At 41.4% G+C, this 23,474-nt stretch overlaps 1 protein-coding gene and 1 long non-coding RNA gene across 2 annotated transcripts in view; both read left to right on the top strand.

The window, feature by feature from the left end:
- The window catches only part of LRMDA (leucine rich melanocyte differentiation associated), a 1,005,591-nt gene that overhangs the window by 952,040 nt on the left and 30,077 nt on the right, over positions 1-23,474 (top strand). The gene's annotated exons all lie outside the window — the stretch shown is intronic.
- On the top strand, positions 3,260-15,524 carry LOC144588368 (uncharacterized). Its single transcript, XR_013543889.1, has 2 exons — positions 3,260-13,760; positions 13,825-15,524. It is a non-coding gene; the product is annotated as an uncharacterized LOC144588368 (long non-coding RNA).

Genomic DNA, 23,474 nt, shown 5'->3' with positions numbered 1-23,474 from the left:
TCCAGCCCTTGTCAAGGAGGCACAGTAGGGAAACTATTGGAAGAGTATGTAGGAAATTGGTGGCTCAAAAACTCCAACTATGCAGTGAAGAAAAATCCAGATAGGGACCGACAGAGCAGATTATTATAATTACAAGCCTTCCTCAAATATGCTACCCCTTTTTGTATGGTTAGTTTAGTTAGATTTATCTCAACTGGCATACAGTCTCAGCATATTCAATAGATTCTGGTTTTGAGGAAGAATCAATAATGTTTCTCTTTTACTCACAAAATCTTCATATATGTCAGAATATAAACAAAACATTCACTTGTTACATAAAGACCCTACTGTAACTGGTTAGCTCCATTATTTTGACTAACCGGCTGGTTACATAAACACTTCACTCTGATTGCTGACTCCTTGACTAACTGACAGAACACTGACATTGCTAACTGACTGACACAGAACCCTGATTGAGGTTTTTTTAAAAAAAAGGCAGGAAAAGTAATCTGACAAAGAGGCTGGCTCTTCTCTTGGCAGCACAGTGGGGAATTGAACTTCCAACCTCTGACTCAAGAACCAACTACCTAAACCTCTGAGCTATCCAGTCATCTAGAAATAACAATAGGAACACTAATTATTTGAGGGGGCTTTGAATGACAACTGTAACTTAATACCGTTGAAAGAGAACTTTACAGAAACTCCACTCGTAACTTTTCATTCCCCGTAAAGTACTTGGTGGGTTATACAGTGGTACCTCAACTTACGAATGTCCCGACATGTGACCATTTCGAGTTACGATCAGCTCCAGCCGCAAAATTTTGCTTCAACTTGCAGCCGGAGCTTCCAGTTTCAAACAAAAAAAGGCAGGGGGAAAAAAGGCGGGGAATTAAAATTGCTAACCGTTGGTAGGGGAAGGGGCTGCTTCTTTGTAGCTCTTTTGCCCCAGCAGTTAGAGTGTGTGTGATTGGAGGAGGGTTTGGACTGCCTGGTAAGGTAAGGTGCTGCTTTCTGCTTTTTAAAAACTGTTCTGGGTGGGTTTTGCAGCGTGGCTTTGGGCTGGGTGGTGGGATTATGTTTCTATGCTGTGATGGGTCTTGCAGCATTTGTTTGATTTTTGGTGTGTGTTTTTTCCCATTTCCGATGGGTTTTGTGGAGTTTGTTTGCTTTTGGGGGGTCCTCCCATTTCCAATGAGTCTTGTGGGGTTTGTTTGCTTTTTGGGGTTCCCCCCATTTCTGATGGGTCTTGGGTTTGTTTGCTTTTTGGGGTCCCCCCCATTTCCGATGGGTCTTGCATGCTTCCCTTGCTTTTTCCTTTGCTTTTTTTGCATTTCCGATGGGTCTTGCATGGTTTGTTTGCTTTGTTTTTTTGCATTTCCGATGGGTCTTGCATGGTTTGTTTGCTTTCTGGTTTGCTTTTTTGCATTTCTGATGGGTTTTGCATGGCTTTTTTGCTTTATGCTTTGCTCTTTATGGATTGCTGATGGGGCTTGCATGGTTTGTTTGCTTTCTGCTTTTTTTTGCATTTCCGATGGGTCTTGCATGGTTTGTTTTTCTTTCTTTTTCTTCTCCCTTTGGCCGGAACAGATTAATTGTGTTTCTGATGGGTCTTGCAGTGTTTGTTTTTGTGGGGTTTTTTGTGATTTTTTTTCTTCGGCCGGAATGAATTAATTGCATTTCCTATGGGAAATGGTGCTTTGACTTACAACCATTTCCAGTTCCAACCGGAGTTCCGTAACCAATTAAGTTCGTAAGTTGAGGTAACACTGTATAGAATTTGGGTTATACATGTTGGTAGCATGCATAACTTCACATTTTGTTATTCCACATACAGAGAGCCTGTTGAGGTTAATGACAGAATCAAATTTAGACTACTGTCTTCAAGTTAAACCTGTATTGCACATAAAGAAGTTTTTGAGGAGGATGCAATGTATGAGAAACAGTTAGGAATGTGAAAATGTTTCAGTCTCAAACTTTTTTGCAGTTCTCCAAATTGGGAACAACCTGCCCAGTTTGATGTGAATCAGGACTTTCTCAGTGTTGTTCAAAGGACCTGAAAAATAACAGTCACTTGAATATCTCTGCTTCTTTGTGGTTCCCATGTCTGTAAATCAGCTTTCCAAATATTTAAGCATTCAATCATTTAATATCATTATCTACAAAATAAACATGAAATTGTTTAAAGTTATTTCTTCACTGTGTACCAGCAGTTGATGTTAACTGCTGCTGCCATAACCTTGTGGCACACCATTGCTTATGTGTGTGTGTTTAGTCGTTTAGTCGTGTCCGACTCTTCGTGACCCCATGGACCAGAGCACGCCAGGCCCTCCTGTCTTCTACTGCCTCCCGGAGTTGTGTCAGGTTCATGTTGGTTGCTTCGCAGACATTGTCCAGCCATCTCATCCTCGGTCGTCCCCTTCTCCTCTTGCCATCACACCTTCCTAACATCAAGGTTTTTTCCAAGGACTCTTTTCTTCTCATGAGATGGCCAAAGTACTGGAGCCTCAGCTTCAGGATCTGTCCTTCAAGTGAGCATTCAGGGTTGATTTCCTTTAGAACTGATAGGTTTGTTCTCCTTGCAGTCCAGGGGATTCTCAAGAGCCTCCTCCAGCACCACAATTCAAAGGCATCAATTCTTCGGCGGTCTGCTTTCTTTATGGTCCAGCTCTCACTTCCATACATCACGACAGGAAAAACCATAGCTTTGACTATTCGGACTTTTGTTGGCAAGGTGATGTCTCTGCTTTTCAAGATGCTGTCAAGATTTGTCATCGCTTTCCTCCCAAGAAGAAGGCGCCTTTTAATTTCAGGGCTGCTGTCTCCATCTGCAGTGATCATGGAGCCCAGGAAGATAAAATTTGACACTGCCTCCATATCTTCCCCTTCTATTTCCCAGGAGGTGATGGGACCAGTGGCCATGATCTTAGTTTTTTTGATGTTCAGTTTCAGACCGTTTTTTGCACTCTCCTCTTTCACTCTCATTACAAGGTTCTTTAATTCCTCCTCACTTTCTGCCATCAGAGTGGTATCATCTGCATATCGGAGGTTGTTGATATTTCTTCCGGCAATCTTAATTCCGGCTTGGGTTTCTTCCAGTCCAGCCTTCCGCATGATGTATTCTGCATATAAGTTAAATAAGCTGGGGGACAATATACAGCCTTGCCGTACTCCTTTCCCAATTTTGAACCACTCAGTTGTTCCATGACCAGTTCTAACTGTTGCTTCCTGTCCCACATATAGGTTTCTCAGGAGACAGATAAAGTGGTCAGGCACTCCCAGCGCTTTGGTGGAGTGTTGCCTTTAAGAAGCCCAGTCTGGGGATTTGGAGGGGAAAGAATCCTGTTTGCATTGAGCTTGGCCCCGCAACTTTTTATTTTTCTTGGCCTTTTTGTTGTCTCGAAATAAATGTCATTTTCTTCATGTTTTAATATAGGTTTCATCATCTTTACTTAATTACAACTTCTGTGTGATTTGAGCATCTCTACCGCCCATGGTTTCATCACTGGTATAAACCATTGTTCACAACCTTCACCTCCTTCTCTGTTCTTGTTGCACAGATGCCAGGCAATGTAATCCTTCTGTTTGAATTCCATACAGAGGCTTTGCACATGTGTGTCTATGAGTAACAATAGCCACAGTATGTCATAAATGAGACTGCTGAGAAATTTTTCCTGTAAGGAATGCTGAAGTTTTTCCATCTCAGGGATTGGACAGAGTGCAATGTTTCAGCAATTTTAGTTCCCTTTACAAGTTTGTAATCTGACACAGAAAAAAAAATATACTTTTCAAAGCATAATGTAACTGGGAAATATGTTGGGGGAAATGGAATTATATCTCGTTAACAATGAAAAAAAGCGTATTACCCTACAGTATTGCTGCACAGGGCTATAAAGGAGCTGTAGGCTCTAAAGGGAAATTTGCCTCGCAAAGTACGGTACAGATTTTGCAGACATAAATAAAGAGTATCTGAACCAGAGCAAAACCTTACTCTTTAAAATACAAATGTATTGCAACACTGGGACATACTATCATCCCATAGAAAAGGCAGAGAGAAGCCAAGGGTTGGCAATATGAGTCTGCACAATCCGCTGCTGAAATTAAGAACTGCTGGTGCAAAATAAATAAATATTTTTCCAATCAGTACTAAAAAAATACATTATCTGAGGCAAATAATGTCAGTAATATTGGGTGAAATAGTGATAATTAGTTTTATATAAATGTTTCCTTAATGCCATACCCTCTTTGAAACAAAAGTCTTTCCCTGTTTGTCTGAAAGAAATTAATAAATGATGCACATAATGCATTAGCTTCCTTCCATTGCTACACTGACATATTGAATTAGTGCTGCTGTGATCCTGATGTGCTTTTTCTCTCTCTTTCGCTCTACCTCTTCTTTCCTCCCTCCCTCCCTCTCTTACTCCCCCTCCATACCAGCTCCCAACTTTCTGTTACTCTCTCCTTAAATTCTATCAAAATTTAGCATGACCAGGAACAGGATCCAAAGTTAAGCAAGTACAGACAAGGGCTAGCTTGGGTTCTCAGTGACTTCAACTGTGTGCAGTGGGACAACACAGGATGTTGTAACAAGTATACACATTAGCAGGTGGCTGGGTAGCTAAGATAGTTTTGGTCAGGAGTTTAATTCTTCATAGTGCTCCTTAAGAACCAACCTTTGTTGCCTTGGGCAAGCTGCACAGAGTCCCAGAGCATCATCCAAAGAAGGGAGTGGTAAACCACTTTTCAGTGTTTTATAATTAGGGAACCCTGGTAAGGGTCATCATAGGTCAGAATCATCTTGACGGCACACAATTAATGAATATGCACTAGTCAGCTGGGTGTGTAACAAAATCAGCCACTATCACCATGGATCCCTGCCAGGAAATTAGTGTACATTTAGCCCTTATTCCAATGATATCTTGGAGTACTGTATATACCTCCCCTTTCCCCTCGTACGTGAAAGGTTGCTGTTTATTATTGGGAGAGGGGTAGAAAAGGGTTAAAAATACCATAGCAATGGACAATAGCTTGCTCCTGATAGTGGAAAGGATTTATAGTACAGAGGACTCCTCTGTGTGGCACATAGTGGAACATTGCTAGTATTTTGTACAGAAAACTACATTAGAAGGAAAAAATTACGCAGAGATTTTTTAGCAGTTTTGTATATTTCATTCTCCCTATTGATTAATAGAAAGAGTAGAGGCATATACAGAAATATTTTGCAGTGACAAATACTTTTCTGCAGGGGGGAGTTATGCAACAGGATAAAAGCTAATATTCTGCACTCTGATTCATGCTAACCAATGGAAGAGTTTATTATCATGTCATCAAAAGTTGCAGCTGAGGTTTCATGGGTCCCACTTTACAGAGGATAGACAGCATTCCCTCTGAATATAATGAATGGTTATTACTGATAATGACTGTTGCATTTGTGGTGATTCCTGAATCATGATAGGGTTGAACTGTATCCCACAATTTCTCTTCTGTAAATAGGGCCTGATGCTGCCCTGCCATACACACCCCTTCACCAACAGCTGAGAAATCTTATAGGAAGTATGTATAAGAAGGTTCCCTCCATGAACCTGGCATGGTATCATCATATTCACTGAGGATCCTGAAAAATACATCATAGACGTTGTGAATACTTGGAGTCATGTTGAGACAACCCAGGTGAAAGGAAAGCAGTGGCATTTATTTTTAGGGTGCCTGATTTCCTACATAAATAAATAAATAAATAAATAAATAAATAAATAAATAAATAAATAAATAAATAAATAAATAAATAAATAAATAAATAAATAAATAAATAAATAAATGATAGATAGATAGATAGATAGATAGATAGATAGATAGATAGATAGATAGATAGATAGATAGATAGATAGATAGATAGATAGATAGATAGATGGAATTCTGCTATTTTAGCCTCTTAATCACCAAGAAGGAAGGAAGGAAGGAGAGTGGCCCTCCCATGATTTCTCCCAGCACCAGCTAGCTTTTAGGGGAAAGGACAATGCAATAGAAATGGCTATATATCCCATCCTATATTCATCTCTCAGATATAGGTGTGGTTACTTTGTTCTGTTTTAAAGTTAGAGTAGGTAACATGTGGCCCTCCAGATGTTATGTTGGGGTCCAACTCCTAACCTTCCTCACCCCTGTTGACAGTGGCTCTGTACTATAAACTGTATTGTTTTATCACATCCCTTTGGAAGTATCATATACTCATATCTATAAAGCTATTTGTTGCTGTTGTTTAGTCGTTAAGTCATGTCAGACTCAATTAGGAGTCCTAAATTTGGCCAGAACAATTGTCACAATTAATGCCAATTAGTTGCATTATCTCTTCAATAAGAGTGCAGTGATATTACTCTGCAGGAGAGAAAATCAACATTCTAAAGGGGGGGGGCAGCCCAAACAGTCTGCTCTTGCTCTGTGCCAAATTTGGGGATGTTTGAGCAAACAGTTTTCAAGTTAGGTTTTTTTAAAGTAAAACTGTCCCCATGCAGAAACAAGCAACTTTAAAATATTCCCGGATTTAAAACAGTTCCGATAAATTAAAAAGAACAATCTTGCTTATCTTGAAAGAGAATGGTTGGGCCCACCCACTTTTTTAAAAAAATTGGAAATAATTCAGACTGCAGGGACTGAAGGACTGATCTTCAAAAGAGGCCTTTCAAAAGTGTAAAACAGAGACTTTGTTATGAACTGAGCATATGTTGCACTGGCTTCCAAAGTAGATACATTGTTGCAGCTTTGTGGGCTGGGAAAGGAGATGTTTGGAGGGCAATGAAAGGTTACAGAAGCATTCAGGAGACAGGTTTTCTTTCACAATTAAAAAAAAACCACACAGGCTTGCTTTAAAGAAATTAATGGAGTGACACATTTGCCATTTATCTCCAGAGAATTAACATACCATTTTGTGAGGCACATTGAAAGTATTTTTGCATTACAAAAGCCCCACGTAGTTGTGGCTGTCCCAGCCCTGAGTGCTTTCAGTAAACATTCTCTCAGGATTTCTGATAACAGGTTCCTGACATAAGTCTTCAAAAGGGAAATCAGTTCCGGGTCTGGAGCAATTTGAACCCTGTCAGTCAAGGTCTAATTACCTGACTCTCAGGAGGGGAACTTTTAAACTTCTTCCTGGCCAATCAGGCACTGATACTAGGAAATGGAGTCTGTGTCAGGTTGTAAAAAATATTTTAAAAGATATTTTAAAAAGAATAGAGAACAAATATTAAGAAGTGCACTCATTTGAGCTGTGAAATTATGTGTTTGGTTTGTGTGTGTGTGTCTGTGTGTGTGTGTGTGTGCGCGCGTGTGTGTTTTTGCTTTGTAGCTGGGAATGGTGTCATTCAATGTTAGCTGAACTTTGTTGCCTATATCCTGTTTCCACCATTCCATCGGTCTTGTCATTATACAATTGTCTGGTAATTAAGAAAAATACTCCAAAGATGCTATGTGCCACCAAGTCACTTCTGATATATGTTACTATATAAGGCAATGACCTTCCAAACTTCCTATCATTAACAGCTCTGCTCAGATCTTGCAAACCAACAACATCTCATGTTAAGTTGTTCTTTTTTCCTACTGCCTCCCTCCCTAGCAATATTGTATTCTCTTGTAAGTTTTGCTTTGGTCTTGCAAACCAACAACTGTGGCCTGCTTTATTGGGAAAATCTGTCTCAGATCTTCCTCTCTTTATATTTCCCACCCCACTTTTCCCAACAATATTGTCTTTTCCAATCAGTTCTGTATCTTTATGCATATATGCATGATAGGATAGCCTCTCTAGTGAGAGTTCAGGATTGACTTGATTGAGCACCCACTTTTTTGCCTTTCTGCCTGCCTGTAGTATCTCTAAGGCTCTCCTCTGGCACCACATTTCAAATGAGTTTATTTTTGTTCCTGACATTCTTGACTGACTTTTTTCCACATAGTATGGATAATGTTCACCTTGGTTTCCAGTGATAATCTTTGCTAATTCCAAGCTCTCCCCTTTTTAAAATTTCAAAAAGTAAGGGGGGCACCTTTTGGAAAATATGCACACAAAACGTGTTTGTAGAGTTTTTAGTCCAATAAAGTGTTTCTTCTTCAGGTTGCCTACCCCAAAGGAAAAGGTCTGGAAATTTGAACATAGCTTTCTAATCTGTATTCTGTGGAGTAGGCATGGCAACATTAGTCTAACAGGGAGGTCAAAGGGTGTGTATGTTTCACCATTATATGTGCTGCACTCATTCACACCTTTGCTTCAACATCACAATAAGTCCAAAACAGCCCTTCAAAATGTTTTGGCACAGATGAACTACAGCCATATCCCAGCTGGTCTTGCATCTGTCCTCCCCCAACATCCATACTACAGATCATGTGCTCATTTTCTGGGATCTTCTAGCACTGGGTAATTCTACATGAGAGAAGTTTCTGTTGGAATTCATGTGTAGTGTATGTATACTTTGACTTCTGTTTTTAAAACGCTATTCACAAAAATGACACCAAGCAAGGGAAAATCTTTTTTTAGCTATTATCCGCTTCTCACCCTTACACAAAGCAATTGTTATGGCTGTTTTTCAACAAGCGTGAATGGTCATAGCCACAGGAAGGTATCCTGTAGACCAGTGGTTCTTAACTTTGGGTTACTTAGGTGTTTTTGAACTGCAACTCCCAGAAACCCCAGCCAGCACAGCTGGTGGTGAAGGCTTCTGGGAGTTGCAGTCCAAAAACACCTGAGTAACCCAAGGTTAAGAACCACTGCTGTAGACCATCTTTGACGGCTGCCCTTTGCTTGATAAAGTCTGGCATCCTTTTTCCTGCTGGCAGCATAGGCATGATATTGTGCAACAGTATCATTTCCTGGTGTTTTGAATTGTGGATACAGAAAAACAATATCCTATAGTCATAAACCAGAGGGTTTTTGAAGAAATGAATTATCAGTTTGTCATAGAAAACAACTGTGTGCAATTCTAATTTGTACATTGCACAGGTACTTTACAGAATGATGATATGCATGCTTCGTTAGAATCAGCTTCGTCTTTGGTGGGATTTGCTCCTAAGTAAGTGGGCATAAGATTTTAGCATTTATTTAATTTTATCTTCTGGTAACAGTGACTTCATCTTCAACATAATTAGTCTACCTATTAATGGCATGAAATGCATCAAAATCTAATATTTCTTATTGATCTTGTGAACATTCACCACTTGTATGCTGTATCTTTCCTAAATATTTGAACTATTTTTGCAAGAAATATAATACACCAAATGGTCCTTTGAAAGAGAGCAATGTTTTTAAAATCTTAGGAAAGTTCTAAAAGTGCAAATAATGGCCAGGATTCCCAACACTGTGACTTTTTATTCGTTTGTGTAGAACATTAAGATACATTCTTACAGTATTAAAATATTTGTGACCATTCAGAACTCAACTCGTGACAATTTCTGTTTAAAAATAAATACAGCACATAGGATACTTAAATGCTAAATAATGTTATTAGTTATGGAGTTGCCATATTTCTTGTGGCTCACCTGAAAGACAGTCCTTGGCTAAAAGGTTCTGAGGTTGATGTAGGCCCAGCTCCACCCAAACCTCCTGTTATTGCCCCAGGATTAGCTGTGAGCTTTCCTTCTGAACATAGCCAGGTAGAACTAGGCCTAGCTTATCCTTCAAGCGTCCCAAGTTAAGGCCTTTCTCCAAGGTGAGCTACATTTAGGTGTTTCTAAGGCCTTTGTTAGATAGAACTCCAAGAATTGAAAATTATGGTATCTGTGGTCCAAGAAATACAATAATCCCATCCTTAAACATTATTGTCATGTGCCACAAAGTCATTTCTTACTTATGGTAACCTTATGAATGAATGATCTCCAGCAGGTCCAATTATTAACAGCCCAGTAGAAATTCTTCAAATGGTCAAGGGCCTATTACATGATGGCTCCAAGGAAGATAATACAGACCACACTGTTCCTCACCATGAAGAATTTGCACAACACTTGAAAGGCAAAATTGTTCAGCTCTGCTCTGACTTGGATGCTGTAGTTGATTTAAGTCCTGTGAATGTAACTGTGCCCACCGCTTGCCCATGGATGTTAATGGATGAGTTTCTGTTTCTACAGCCTGGTGATGTGGTCAGGTTCCTTGGGGAAGTGAGGGCTGCCACGTACCTTCTGGATCCTTGCTCTTCCGGGTTCATAAAAGCTGCCATAAAGGGACTGGTCTATTGGGTAGGAGGAATGGTGAATGCCTCCTTGCAACAGAATATGATCCCATCACACTAAAAGGAGGCAATAGTAAAAGCATTGTTTTTAAAAAAGCCCTTTTTGCATCCCACAATACTGAATAATTACAAACCAATATCTAATATTCAATTCTTGAGGAAGGTGTTAGAGGGGGTTGTGACCTCTCAGCTCTAGAGGTTTCTGGATGAGAAAGATTATCTGGATCCATTTCAGTCTGGCTTCAGGCCTGGTTATGGGACAGAGATTGCTTTGATTGCCTTGGTAATAGATGACCTATGCGAGGAACTGGATAGGGGATCTGTACCCCTGTTGGTTTTTGCTGGCTCTCTCAGCAGCTTTCAGTACTCTTGACCATAGTATCCTCCTGAACCCGTGGGAGGGAGGCCAAACTGGGCCCATCTTTGCTGTCCTTCCACAAGCAGGCAAAGACCTTTTTTCTTCAGCCAGCCTTCCCTCAGTAATTAGTTACCTGTGTGTGATTTTTGGATGGATTCTTATGCATTTCTGCTTTGATTGGGTTTTTAGTACTACTTGGGTTTTCCATTTCTCAAAGTGCCATTTGTGGGTTTTTCTTTCTTTTTAATATTTGTATACTTATTGTTCTTAGCTTTAATATTGTATTTCAATGATCTAAGCTGTGTCTTTATACTAATTGCTCTTGGCTTTAAATATTGTCTGTCAATGTTGTAAGCTGCCTTGGGTCCTTTTCAAGGGGAAATGCAGGGTAAAAAGGTTTTAGATATATAATAAACTGTAAACTAAAGGCTACATCTTCTTTTTCTGAGTCAGTCCACCTCATATTAAATCTTCCTACTTTCCTGCTACTTTCCACTTTTCCTAGCATTATGGTCTTTATCAGTGAATTTTGTCTTCTCAAGATATCCAAGTATGATAGCCTCATTGCAGTTATTTTAGTCATTTATAAATTCAGTTATTATTATGCTAAATAACAATGGGTCCCTAAAACGAATAAAACATTGGCATTCCCCCACTCTCCAAATTCATAGGTGAGAGAGCCCTGTTGGTAAGGAGGAGATTTGTCTCTAATGAATGCTTTGCACTTCCCAGGAAACTCCTGCCAGCATAGTAACATAGAACTGTCTTGCTTATTCACCATCACCATCATCTTAGAACTACAGAGCTGGAAGGGACCCTATGGATCATCGAGTCCAACCCCTATCAAGGAGGCACAGTGGGGGAATCGAACTCATAATTTCTGGCTCCACAGTCAGATACCTAAACCACTGAGCTATCCAACAGTACAGGTGTTGCTGTTGCACAAGTGGTCATCTCCGTGAAGAAAACCCACCCTCCACTGACACAACACCAACACTCGGGCAAGTGGTGCTATCCCACCTAATTATATTGCTGGAACTTTCAATTCTGTGGAAGCTCAGTAAGATAACAGCCATAGTTTATTATCGCCATATTATTTCTGACAGTTTGATTTCTACTCCCAGGGGTAAACCATGGGGATAAAGGGAACAGACAGACTTTTAAGAGTATAGGGAACTACTTTACAAAATATGCCTTTGGAAAAAAAAAAGGAATAGCATTTCAAAATTTACCCCACTTATGAACTACAAACATGACATGCTTCAAGCAAAATATGAAACTAAGCAAAGGAATGGGGGTTAAATGTTATGTGTTTATTATGGCCATGGGAGAAGAGTATTAAGAATTAGAACACTGATTTATTAAAAGATTTTGAGGGGAATTGTAAACTAAACCTCTTAAAACATTAGTTCAAAGGGGATGCTTAGTACAAGGAAATAAGACCAAATGTGCCCTTTATGCAACTATAATTTAAGACTGATTTGTAGAAACGTTGTGCAGAAAAAAATATTATAACAATAATTTTGTTGGAATAAGGTTAAGCACATCTTTATGAAAAGTTGGAGTTGTACAAACACTGCTTGTTCTCGTATTGTTCCCTTATTGCTTTGTAGCGTGTGCAACATCCAGGTCACGGCTAGTGCAAACCAGACAAGCTTAAGCTGTGATGAGTGATATGGGTGTGTGTGGAATTGTGCAGATCTGGATTGTCTCAAGCAGGGACCCCAAGCAGAGATCTAGGCCTGTCAAATACATTGTGGGCCTATGGGGGGGAAATCCTGCAATGAATGTCTGCAGAGATTGTGAGTGAGTAGATCCAGACGAGGCCACCTTGACAAAGGTATTAGGTGTAACGGGACATGCTGGTGTTGTGAACACAGACTGTTATGAGCTTTCTAAGCAAATGTTTCTCATTTCTTTTCTCTCCCTCCCACCTTTCCCTTTGTTTATTAAGTTGGATTGGGTGACTGGTGCTGAAACAATTTAATCCATGTCTGCAGAGCAAAGCAGAGAGAACCCATTATTGTGTTCCTTTGTCACTGATTGCTTTATTGTTCTTGGCATGGTCTGCCTTTTCTCCTCATAGAAGTTTCATTTTGCAATTGTAGCTGTAACATTTTACATGTGTTACTGTGCCTTTCATCACAAAAGTGTTTTGCAGAACATGATGGATCTGAGAAGGGAAAGCCTCCCTATCTTTGGGCACTCCCTATGTGAGTGGGGAGCCTGATTTTCTTCGGTCCCAACTAAGATCGAGAGCCCTTAAAGATAACAGGCATCTCTCTCTCTCTCTCTCTCTCTCTCTCTTTCTTCAGATTTGTTCCCTTTCACATGTAGGATAATTATAAAAATCACAGATATAAGGGCTGAGGTTAGCCCCCACTACCCATGGTGAATATACTGTAATGCCTAAATACGGCAACTAAGCATTCCTCCTCTTTCCCTTGCCATCTATTTCTGTCAGAATGTGCATCATAAATCAACACACAACATCATGGTATCTGCAGTTTACATAGAATGTCTCTGTGCAGAACATCGGTCTTCTTCCTTTCATGTCAACCCAGCAAACACAAGACAACTGGCTAATTGGGCCACAAGCAACCCATTGAAGGATTCTAATATTTAAAAGTCCATGCAATCATTCAGCAACTGTAGCAAGTTTCTGAAACTTACATGTTTGCGGAAAGGTGATTCTCACCAGTTCAATAGTAATCAGTGAGAGGTCTAGGAAATATCTTGTCTTTTTGCAGGGTTAGGAGAGAAAAAAATCAGTATTCACATGTATAGGAAAGGCAAGTGGGGATCTACTCAATACCAGGAACAGTTACTGTTTTCTAATCATTTATTGTCTTTACTCAGTGTCTCTTTTTTCCTGTTTAATAGTACCTTTAAACCAGTGGTTCTTAATGTGGGCAATAATGCTCCCCAGGGGGCAATTTCATTTTTCAGGGGGGCAGTAGAATGAAAAGGGGTGGTGTGGGGGCACTGGAGGTAGGGGGCGCTGGAGCAAGCCAAACCTGTGAAGGCGACTGCAGCCGCAGTGCTGGCAGTATATCCAGAGCTGCTGCTGCCACCAGATGATCCAGCTCTTTCTACCTGCCACGTCTTGCCTTTTTCCTTTAGGGGAGCACTGAGTGTGGATCGGGTGGAAGGAAAAGGTCTCTTGGGTCCTCATCCTTTCCCCGTGAAGCGCTGCCTCACACCCGGGTGGGGAGGGAGACTAGGTAGTTAGGTAGTTAGGTAGTTAGGTAGTTAGGTAGTTAGGTAGTTAGGTAGTTAGGTAGGTAGGTAGGTAGGTAGGTAGGTAAGATATCATCACCTCAGGGAGGGGGGCGATGATAACTTCCTCAATGGCTCAAGGGGGCGTTTCTTTCAAAAAGGTTAAGAACCACTGCTTTAAACAATGATCAGTGATGAGAGGGGGGTGCGCACGAGTGGGTATGTGTGTTTGTGTGTGTGACAGATTTGCAGGAACAAGCTTCATAGCAGAAACATGGGGTCTCGAAAGAAAGACTAGGCACAAAACAAATATCTGGCTCAAGTTTGTTGTCGTTTGGTCGTTTAGTCGTGTCTGACTCTTCGTGACCCCATGGACCAGAGCATGCCAGGCCCTCCTGTCTTCCAGTTACTAGCTATCTTATCAGTTCTTGGTATGACCAGTTGGCCAGGCATACTCTGTCTATTGTCAGTGCCCATAGTGGTGTGGCCAGAATGGGAATTTATGCCCAGATGGAGCTGTTATTGCTTCAGCTGCAATACTGGGATGAGAGAAGTTTCAGGACATGACTCCAGAGCAACTCTATTCAACTTATGATTGAGTCCAACATTAGTCTTTTCTTAGGCAAACTGTATTTTAAACTTTGATGCAGCTCACAGGTCTGCAAGAAACAAGTGACATTATATAGAATGTGGGAAGGTAAATAAAGAAGCTGTCCCCACCCCCACCCCACTAATTTGACACATTTTGCTACTCATTCTGTCTCATCCTTAAACTTATCAAACTCCTGTTCTGAAGTACTTCTCTTGAGTTATCCTGCCCTCTGCCTTAGCCATTTGCCTCAACTTTAAAAGACTCTATTTTGTGGTCTACCAGTTCTTCTGTTAGGAACTTGAGCCTGAAGAGACATGGCAGCTGTCTTCAGTCTAGAAGACAGTTTGCCGGACTCAAAAGAGTCTTGGAACTTATGTCAAAAACTGTATACTGAAATTGGATTGATTTTTTTTTTTTTTTTTTTTTTAGAATTTAGCTTTATTATGATCCAGTGTTCATGGTTTGTGGACTGTTGTTTTGGATAGCTAAGGACAGAGCCCAGTTGCAAAGAATTCAGGTAGAGTCGGTGGCCATCTTGGTGGGAGAGCTTCCTATTTTTGTGAGCCTGCCTTGGGGCAGTAGTTACTTCAACTCCTGTTAATCACTTTGGTGGTGATGTGGCCAAGGATGAATTGGGAGCCTCAGAGTTTACTCACTTATTTGCACTTGTTCTCTGCCCTCAGACTTCACCACTGTCATGGCCATACTACAATATGCCTTCTAGCCCAGCGTAGCTCCAGCATGGATGGAGCCTTAAAGTTCTGCTAACACTTTGTTTATCAGGACATGAGAAAAAAGCCCAATTTGTAGCGTTTGTAACAGCCCTGGACAACCCAGGGACTCCATGCTGACTGCCAATTACAGGATCCAGTGTAAAACCTTCCTTTTCCTTTCTGTGTTGAATACATTGTTGTCCCAAGGAGTGTCCAGTCCTGGCAAGGTGAAACCTACAGAAGCAGACCTAGCAAACAGCCTGAAGCTGAGGGACAGAACTATTGCTAAGCAGACAAGAGTTGCATCCCCATTTTTTTTAAACTGCTGAAAGAATATATTATCCCAGAGACAGGTCCTTCAGTACCCTAACAGGTTCTAGAACCAGAGGTGTGAAAAGTCATTCATTCATTCATTCGACTTCTACACCTCCAGTCTGGCTACCAAGGCCACTCTGGATGGTTCAAAACATGATAAAACAAACAACACTTTTTTTAAAAAAAATTTAAACTTAATAATTATGCAAAACCCAAAATTAAACATATCAATCCACATACACAAAAAGACAACATCAAAATAACTAAAACTGATTTTAAAAAGGCAAGATGGCAGGACCGGTGATGTAAGCAGTGAAAAAGCCTTTGTGCTATAATGAGGTAATTTCCAGAAAACCCTGTCTAAATACCCATGTTTTCAAGGATCATTTGAAAATCCCCAATGAAGGGGCCAAACAAATTTTGGGTGGGAGATTATTCCAAAGGTGGCAAGCGACCACCAAGAAGGCCTGGTTTCTGGTCTTCTCTTTCCTGGCCTCTCTCGGGGTCAGTGATGTCAACCACCAAGCCTGGGAAGATCAAGTAGACTGGGCAGATCTCACTCGAAAGAGGTGTTTTGCCAGGTATCAAGGTCCCAAACCTAGGGCCTTGTATGTCACCATCATCACCTTGAAGCTGGCACGGAAATGAACAGGTAGCCAGTGCAAGGCAGCCAGGGTCAGAGAGATATGGTGGTATTTCTTCACTCTACTCCCTAATCTGGCCACCATATTCTGGATCTGTTGGAGTTTATGTAGCAGCCTCATATCAGCCCCACATAAAGAGCATTGCAGTAGTCTAGTCTCTAGACTATTAGCACATGGACCAGTGTGGTGAAAGACCCAGTGTCAAGGTAGGGATGCAGCTGGCCAATCCACCTCAGATGGAAAAAGGCAGAAGAGACCACATATGCTACCTGAGACTCCATTGAGAGTGCTGGGTTCAAAAGTATGCCCAGATTGCAAACCTCATCCTTAGTGGAGAGAGTGGCCCCTTGAAAAAAGAAAGGGAGGCCCCCAAACCACACTAGGGGCACCCACCTGCAGGACCTCCATCTTGTCCAGGTTCAACCTCAGTCTGTTATCCCTCATTCACCCCAGCACAGCATCCAGACAGCACTCATGGGATGGGACAGCATCCGTTCCAGAAGGATGAAAGGAGAGGTATAGCTGGGTGTCATCCGCATATTGGTGATACAAAGCCCCAGAACTCCTGATGACCTCCCCTGAGGGTCTTCTGTAGATATTGAACAGCAATGGAGAGATGATCAACCCTATGGGAGCCCACAAATAAGAATTCAGGGGGTAGACATCATCGCCCCAAGCTACACTCTCTGAGGGTGGTCCTCTTGGAAGGATCAGAGCCAGGACAAAGCCAGACCACTAATCCAAGAGACCCTCCTCAGGAGGATACCATGATAGACAGTATCGAAGGCTGCTGAGTTGTTGAGGGGGACCAGGAGGGACATTTTGCCCCATCAGTCTCCCACAAAAGGTCATCCTGCAGGGCAACCAATAACATCTCCATGCCGTGACGTAGCCTGAACCTGGACTGGAAAAGACTGAAGACATTGGTCTCCTCCAGGAGTGTCTGCAGCTGATCATCTGCCACTCTCTCCACTAGCTTGCTTGAGCAAGGAACATTGGCAACAGGTCGTTATATAGTTATTCATTTCATTTGCCGCCAAGCTAGGTTTTTACAGATGGGCCTAATGAGCATCTCCTTGAGGGCATGAGGAACCCTACCTTCAAGGAAAGACTCATTAATCAATAATGAACCCTAACACTACCCAGCCACAAGGACCAGTGATCACTGCACACAAAAGACCAGCTAACGACAATCACAGTGACAGATAATCTCTCCCCCTTATCACAACAATACATCCACAACAAAACAAAAAAACACTGATCGCCATAATCACCCAATCTCCTGAAAAGGACAAAGGCTGATCCTGCAGCTATAAATACTCAACTATCTAACAAACTGCACCAGAGCACAGACAGAGTTCTGACTCCTGTCCTCTAAAGATGCCAGCCACAGATATTGGCAAAACATTAGGAAGAAAAACCTTAAGAACATGACCAAACAGCCTGGAAAACCCACAACAGCCATCACTTTGCACATGCACGTGAATATGATGTTCTCAAATAAATCTGAAATCTTCTAGGGAGCAGAAAATTCTGCAGATACTCAGAGGCATTTTCCTACCAGCATTTTTATAACCTAAAAGTGGCAAACTGATGGAGCCTGATGTTGTGTTATAAAATAGTCTACAAAAATGAACCCTGAATCTTGTTGAATTAACAAATAATAGCAAAATTGGGCTCATACAACAATTTAGTTCATGAGAAATTACAAAATCTTATGCCCTCTTGAGGTTTCAGTAGTAAAATGCACTCACAAATTGATTATATAAGTGGAGGAAGACCAATGTCATTAATTGATTAATGAGCATTTAGGAAGGAGTGGGGAAATGCAGCTTGTATGCAATATATCTTTCCAGGCTGCACTAAGAACTATCTGGGTACAGTGTTGGTTTCACAGCTGCATTCGTTTGCTTTTCTCTATTAATATGCATTTCATATCACGCCAAAGGGTCAGCAGGGTGAATCCAAGAGCCAAATGGCTTCCCTCCGCCCTAAGGAAACAGCATGACACTTAGCTGGGCATTAGACCAAGTGAAACCCAGACCAGAACCCAGAATAAATGCGAGAGATGGTTTTAAAATTCGAGTCTTCACATTTGTAGCTGTAAGTTCCTTAAGGCACTAGCAGGGTTGTTAAAAAGCCTTCACTGCCAGACTCTGCAGCTTTTCCCCAATAACTGCTGGAAGGAAAAATTACTTGGGGGGGGGGCAGTTGGAAATGCATGTGACTCATTTTTATTTACGGCCCTTGTTCTGAAACAAGTTTCAGTTATTTTAATCTGACTGAAATAAGAAACCATAATCCATGGATGAAAAGACAGTGGACAAACTCAGTTAAATCTCAAGTACCCTGGGGACATATATTTTGTCCATTTTTCCTGGTTCTTTATGTCCCTTTCCTTCCCCTCCTCTCCTACTGCTGTTATTCCCAACTTTTAACTTTTGAAAAGCCAAGCAGTTTAAGAGGCCGGGCCTGGGGAAGCTGATTGGTATGCAGCACCAATTTCAGGATCTGTTCCCAAGCCTGTGCAGAGTGAAAAATGGCCTGCATTTTCTTGATAGCCCATGTGGTTGTAAAGAATAAATGGCTAATGAATTACAGATGAACATTGACGCAAATTAATCTTCCTGATGTCCCTGGGTTATATGGCAGCCATTTAAAAGTTTAATCAATACACTAAAGTTGAAAACATGCAGGCACTGCAGTTGTTTGGATGTAATAAACATCAGAGGGAAACGGGAGGCTTGTACCCAGTCCATGTATCATAATGACAGGTATTTATGTTTAATGGACTAAATATTTTTTATTGGAAGAGAGCAAATGTCAGCCTAACTTTGTAAGCCCTGCATTCAACTTTCCTTTGTGGTTGGTGAGAGATGGCTGACATGTCATTGAAAATGAAAAGGGGGGAAATGCCAATAGAGACAAAGCCGAGGATAAGGAGCTACGTTTGCAAGCTCATTGTGCTGTTTTTAACGCTCCACAACCATTCATTAAATAAAAATGTTAACTCCATTTCTAGCATTGCTGTAAACTGATTTACTGGGGGAGGCTTTTTAATGGGCATTAGGGAAAACAAGGACCTCTTCACTGCCCAGTATTCTTTTCCTAAAGGCACATTATTTCCAGTTATTTTTTTCCCAAGTTGCACTTAAGGAAAGATTTATAATTAGCCTTTCCTCCCGTATCACCACCACCACCCTTGGCGAGGCAAGGAGAAACAAGGAAATGACTTGTGGAACCTGAGGTTTCCACATCTCTTTCCTTCGGACTAGAATAATCTCTCTGTATGTACCTTCCAAGCATTTTGATACTAATTGCACTCAGAGTCCATAAATTGCAGAGTCATCGCCTTAATAAACTTAGCTATAAACAAAATGGTTTCGCGTACAGGGATGTGACAGGTCATCTCCCTTCCCTGTGTAAACACTGTTGAGTGGGAAACATTGTTGAGTGGGAAAAGCAAGAAGAGGCTTGAGATGAATTTAAGTGAACTGTGGTGACAACCCACTCCTACACAACTGAGCTGCAGGTTGATGGGACATGGAAGGAACTATTAGGTGTTTGACCTGACCCAAGTCAGAAGAGCAAGGCAGGCCACGGGTGGGGGAGGGGTGAGCAGAAATGGTGAACTTAAAAAGAAAAGCAGGAAAAGTATTCCTTCCAATGGCAGGCTGGGAACAACCACGACCCAGATGCTTTGGTGAGAAGGTCTTACCACACACCTTGCTCTGGTTTCTTGCTCTCTACGAGGTTTCTTTCTGAAAATTCCCCCATTTTGTCCATGTTCAGAGGGGTTCTCCACACATATTTTTTTGAATGTTTGGTGAGCTTTGTCCTTAAGAAATAAAAGAAGAATTATTAAGATAACTTGTCTTTTTTATTAAGGCAGAAGTATATCAGATATACTTTTGCCTTACTAGGAGGAAAGTTGCATAAAAGTGTCCCTCTCTGCTCCAGCAATATAGCAAACATGCATCAGGATTTGGCTCAGATTGTCAGCCAATTTGGGCTTTGTCTGGATTATTGATCCAGAACTATGACTGTCTGGATTGGTTGAGGATCATGGTGGTTGGTGTGGTGGCAATGTAGCAAGTGGTTTCCATTTCTTCTTCTGTATCTGGTGTGCACTTCAAACTAGAACATTCCTCCCCCCAGCCCTCCAATTGGCAGCCTTACAGTTCCTGTGGCTGAACCCATACAAACTCTTGTGTTGTTGTTTAGTTGTTAAGTTGTGTCTGACTCTTCATGACCCCATGGACCAGCGCACACCAGGCCCTCCTGTCTTCCACTGCCTCCCGGAGTTGGGTCAAATTCATGTTGGTCGCTTCAATGACACTGTCCAACCATCTCATCCTCTGTCGTCCCCTTCTTCTCTTCACACTTTCCCAACATCAAGGTCTTTTCCAAGGAGTCTTCTATTCTCATGAGATGGTGAAAGTATTGGAGCCTCAGCTTCAGGTTCTGTCCTTCCAGTGAGCTCTTTTAACCCTACTGCATCCTCTTTGCATGGGCGACCATTTCCTCTTGCCTCATCCTCTTCATCTCTATTCCCTTCTGGGTGTTGCTTCCCAGACCCTTATCCTTGATGTTTCGAACTGGCAACCCTCTTTGCAGAAGCACTAGCCACTCAAAGCTGCTGGTGTTTTTAAACTGAAAATTGGCTCCACTTCTAAACATGCAGAATTGAGCAACTAGTGCTTGGAAAAGAGGGCATCTCCCTCAACAGACTTACTGTATTGAGGAAAAAGAATATGTTGGTGGAGTAAACTGAGCAGTTGACAAGTCAACATGTTGGGGGTGGGGAGGAAAGGATAGGAAAACACTAGCAAGCGAGCAGTGAATATGAAGTGAGAGAAAACCGAAAAGAGATGCGAACAATAGCAAGGCAGAAATGAGTAGCTATTTGCAGCAAAAAGCAACAGTTTGCAGAGCAAGCTGCTTAAGATCCTTGTGTTTGTGCTGTTAACTGTGAAAAACAGCTGCTACAACAGGATCGTAAGGGGCTCTTTAAATGACTCTGTAATAGGGTAGGGTAATTGTAGGGATAGAAGAACAGAGAATTGATATCTAAGGAAGCAAGAGGCTATTTTTGAAAGTTGCACTACACTACGAAAACATTGTTTGTTCTTCATTTCAATCTCTAGTGGTACCATTTGGTAAAATGTGTGGAGCAAATATTAAATACTCTCATGATTGTCAAGTCTTTACTATCCAGGTGTCTACAACTATACAGAATTGCTATCACTTTATGCTCTCCTGATTTTGCACAATGTCTTGTTGTGTGGCTGGCCTGAGAGGGCTCATGATCTGCTGTGTTAAACACTGGCATCTACTTTGGTGTTGAAGCACAATCCTGTTTGCACTAGCAATATTCAGTGTTGGCATAAAAGATAGGAGATCCTCCCATCTGTCACCTTCCCCTCAACCCTGGCCTGGCCTGGCCCAGTCTTGCCATACAAGCATCCTATGTCTCTTAATACGAGGAAGCAGGGTGGATGTGTCCCTGTATTGTAAAGAATGGGCAAGAGTAGGAAATCTCCAGATGCCCACCCACACTCCTTCTTTTGGAACCTGAATTCCAAAAGCCAACAGCAGCCCCCCTTAGGCTTCTACTGCCAGGACGCTCCCAGTGCATACCTTTGGGTGTCATGGGCAGTGATGGCTCTACATTTTGGGGCCTCTGAAGCTTGAACTGTTAAGGAGGTCCCCTTTGCAACCAGCAATGAGGTCTGGTATCCATTGTTTTTGTTGTATGACAGATGACCTTTTTTTTAAAAAAAAGTGGACTAATGTTACTTCTGGGGTCCTTCCAGAATTAGAAGCCCTGAAACTTAAGCTTCATTAGTTTCATAGTAGAGCCGTCCCTTGGCATGAGCCGCCTTCTGCATGCCAAGCTAGAAAGCATTCATATCTCAGCATATTTCATAATTCAGACTGACTTAGGGGAAAGGAGAAGTAACATCTTTAGCATTTCTGTTAGTCTGGGCACATAAAATGCGGTTTGCAGTTTGTGAACTTTTATCTGTTACTCTCCTTTCTCTCTTCTCATTGTTGAAATATAGTGAAATATACTATTGAAATGCAACATATCCAATAGGATATGTAGGATTAAATTGCTTCAGAGAGGGACTATACTCCCCTCTTTAACTCTGGTTATTATATTTCCAAAATTAATAGCTCTATATTAAAACCCAGTCTATTTCCTTGATAGCAGACAAAAAGAAGCTTTTCAGAATTGCTCATTCGAACCAAAACAATTTAGCTGGTCATCTGTAGCAAAAATTAGTCCTGGTCCAGAATATTTAGCTGAATTTATTTTGGTGCTTTTGAAGTCGGTTTGAGGAACCATCCAAAATTCAACCTTTGCAGAGAGGGTTGTGCTATGAGTAGGCATCCTGGTGCTTGCAGCTCCCATGAGCTCTAGCCAGTATGGCCAGTGGTCAGGGATTATGGGACTTGTGGTCTAAAGCGGATGGGAGGCACCATGCTGACTGTTCCGGTTTTCAGTATTTGGGTGGGGCCTGGCAATTCTGTAGTGTGGCTGACTATTGTCCCTTCGAACTAGTCATTTTTAAGAATTATTTTAAAAATTGTAAATGTTGTCGGTCACTTCAAAAAATGGAGCCAAAATTCACAGGGGAGGATGCTATGTCATGATGTGACATCGTCCCCAGGATGCTCCAGAGAGGAAAGGAGTGCTGCCCCCCACATACATGTCCTGAGGTGTGAGGGTTTGAACCCAAAGCAAACGCTATTCTGTCCAACATACATTTCCCTGTGTGCACAGTGTCACAGAGGTAGATAGAGTGGAGGGCACAGGAAGGCGTGATCAGTGGAATCCATTCCGTCTTAATAAGAATAACTTACAGGCAACTATGCGTTGCTACATTTGAAAAAAAAAGGTTTGCTTTAATCTTTCAGGCAATCCTTCAAATAATTCATTTGCTGAAAGAGACCGGGAGGTGATCTAGAAATAACTTTTGTGTACCTTTTCGCAAGGCTGATCTAAATAGTTGTGCTCTATAAAGCTACACCAATATTAATTTCTGCAGAATGCCAGTGAATATCATTCCACATCTATGCCTCAGATTCAGACCTACTGCTCTGTTTAGCCAGATTTGAATGTGAAAAGAAGAAGGGGAAGCCAAAAGGTTGTTTGCTTATTTTGAATTGTTCTAACTTTATGTTGAATTAGAGGATGGCAAACCGATACACAATGTTCTGGCAGGGCATTGTTCTTCTGCCATGTCCATCTAGAATTTCTGGGGAAAAAATAGGAATGACAGCATGATGCTGAGAAACATGTCAGTCTCAGGCCTCTGGTGTTTGGACCCCATAACCTTGACAGCTAAGTCAGAAATCAACTAACTTTTGCTTTTGATACTGCTTAACAAGCATGTTACAAAAATTGGGTTTTCTTTAAGATTACCCTCCAGACATAACCTTGTTGTC

This window comes from Pogona vitticeps, chromosome 3, assembly GCF_051106095.1.
Source record: "Pogona vitticeps strain Pit_001003342236 chromosome 3, PviZW2.1, whole genome shotgun sequence".
NCBI lineage: Eukaryota > Metazoa > Chordata > Lepidosauria > Squamata > Agamidae > Pogona > Pogona vitticeps.
The sequence above is the reverse complement of the archived record's forward strand: the minus strand, read 5'-3'. Positions and strand labels throughout refer to the sequence as shown.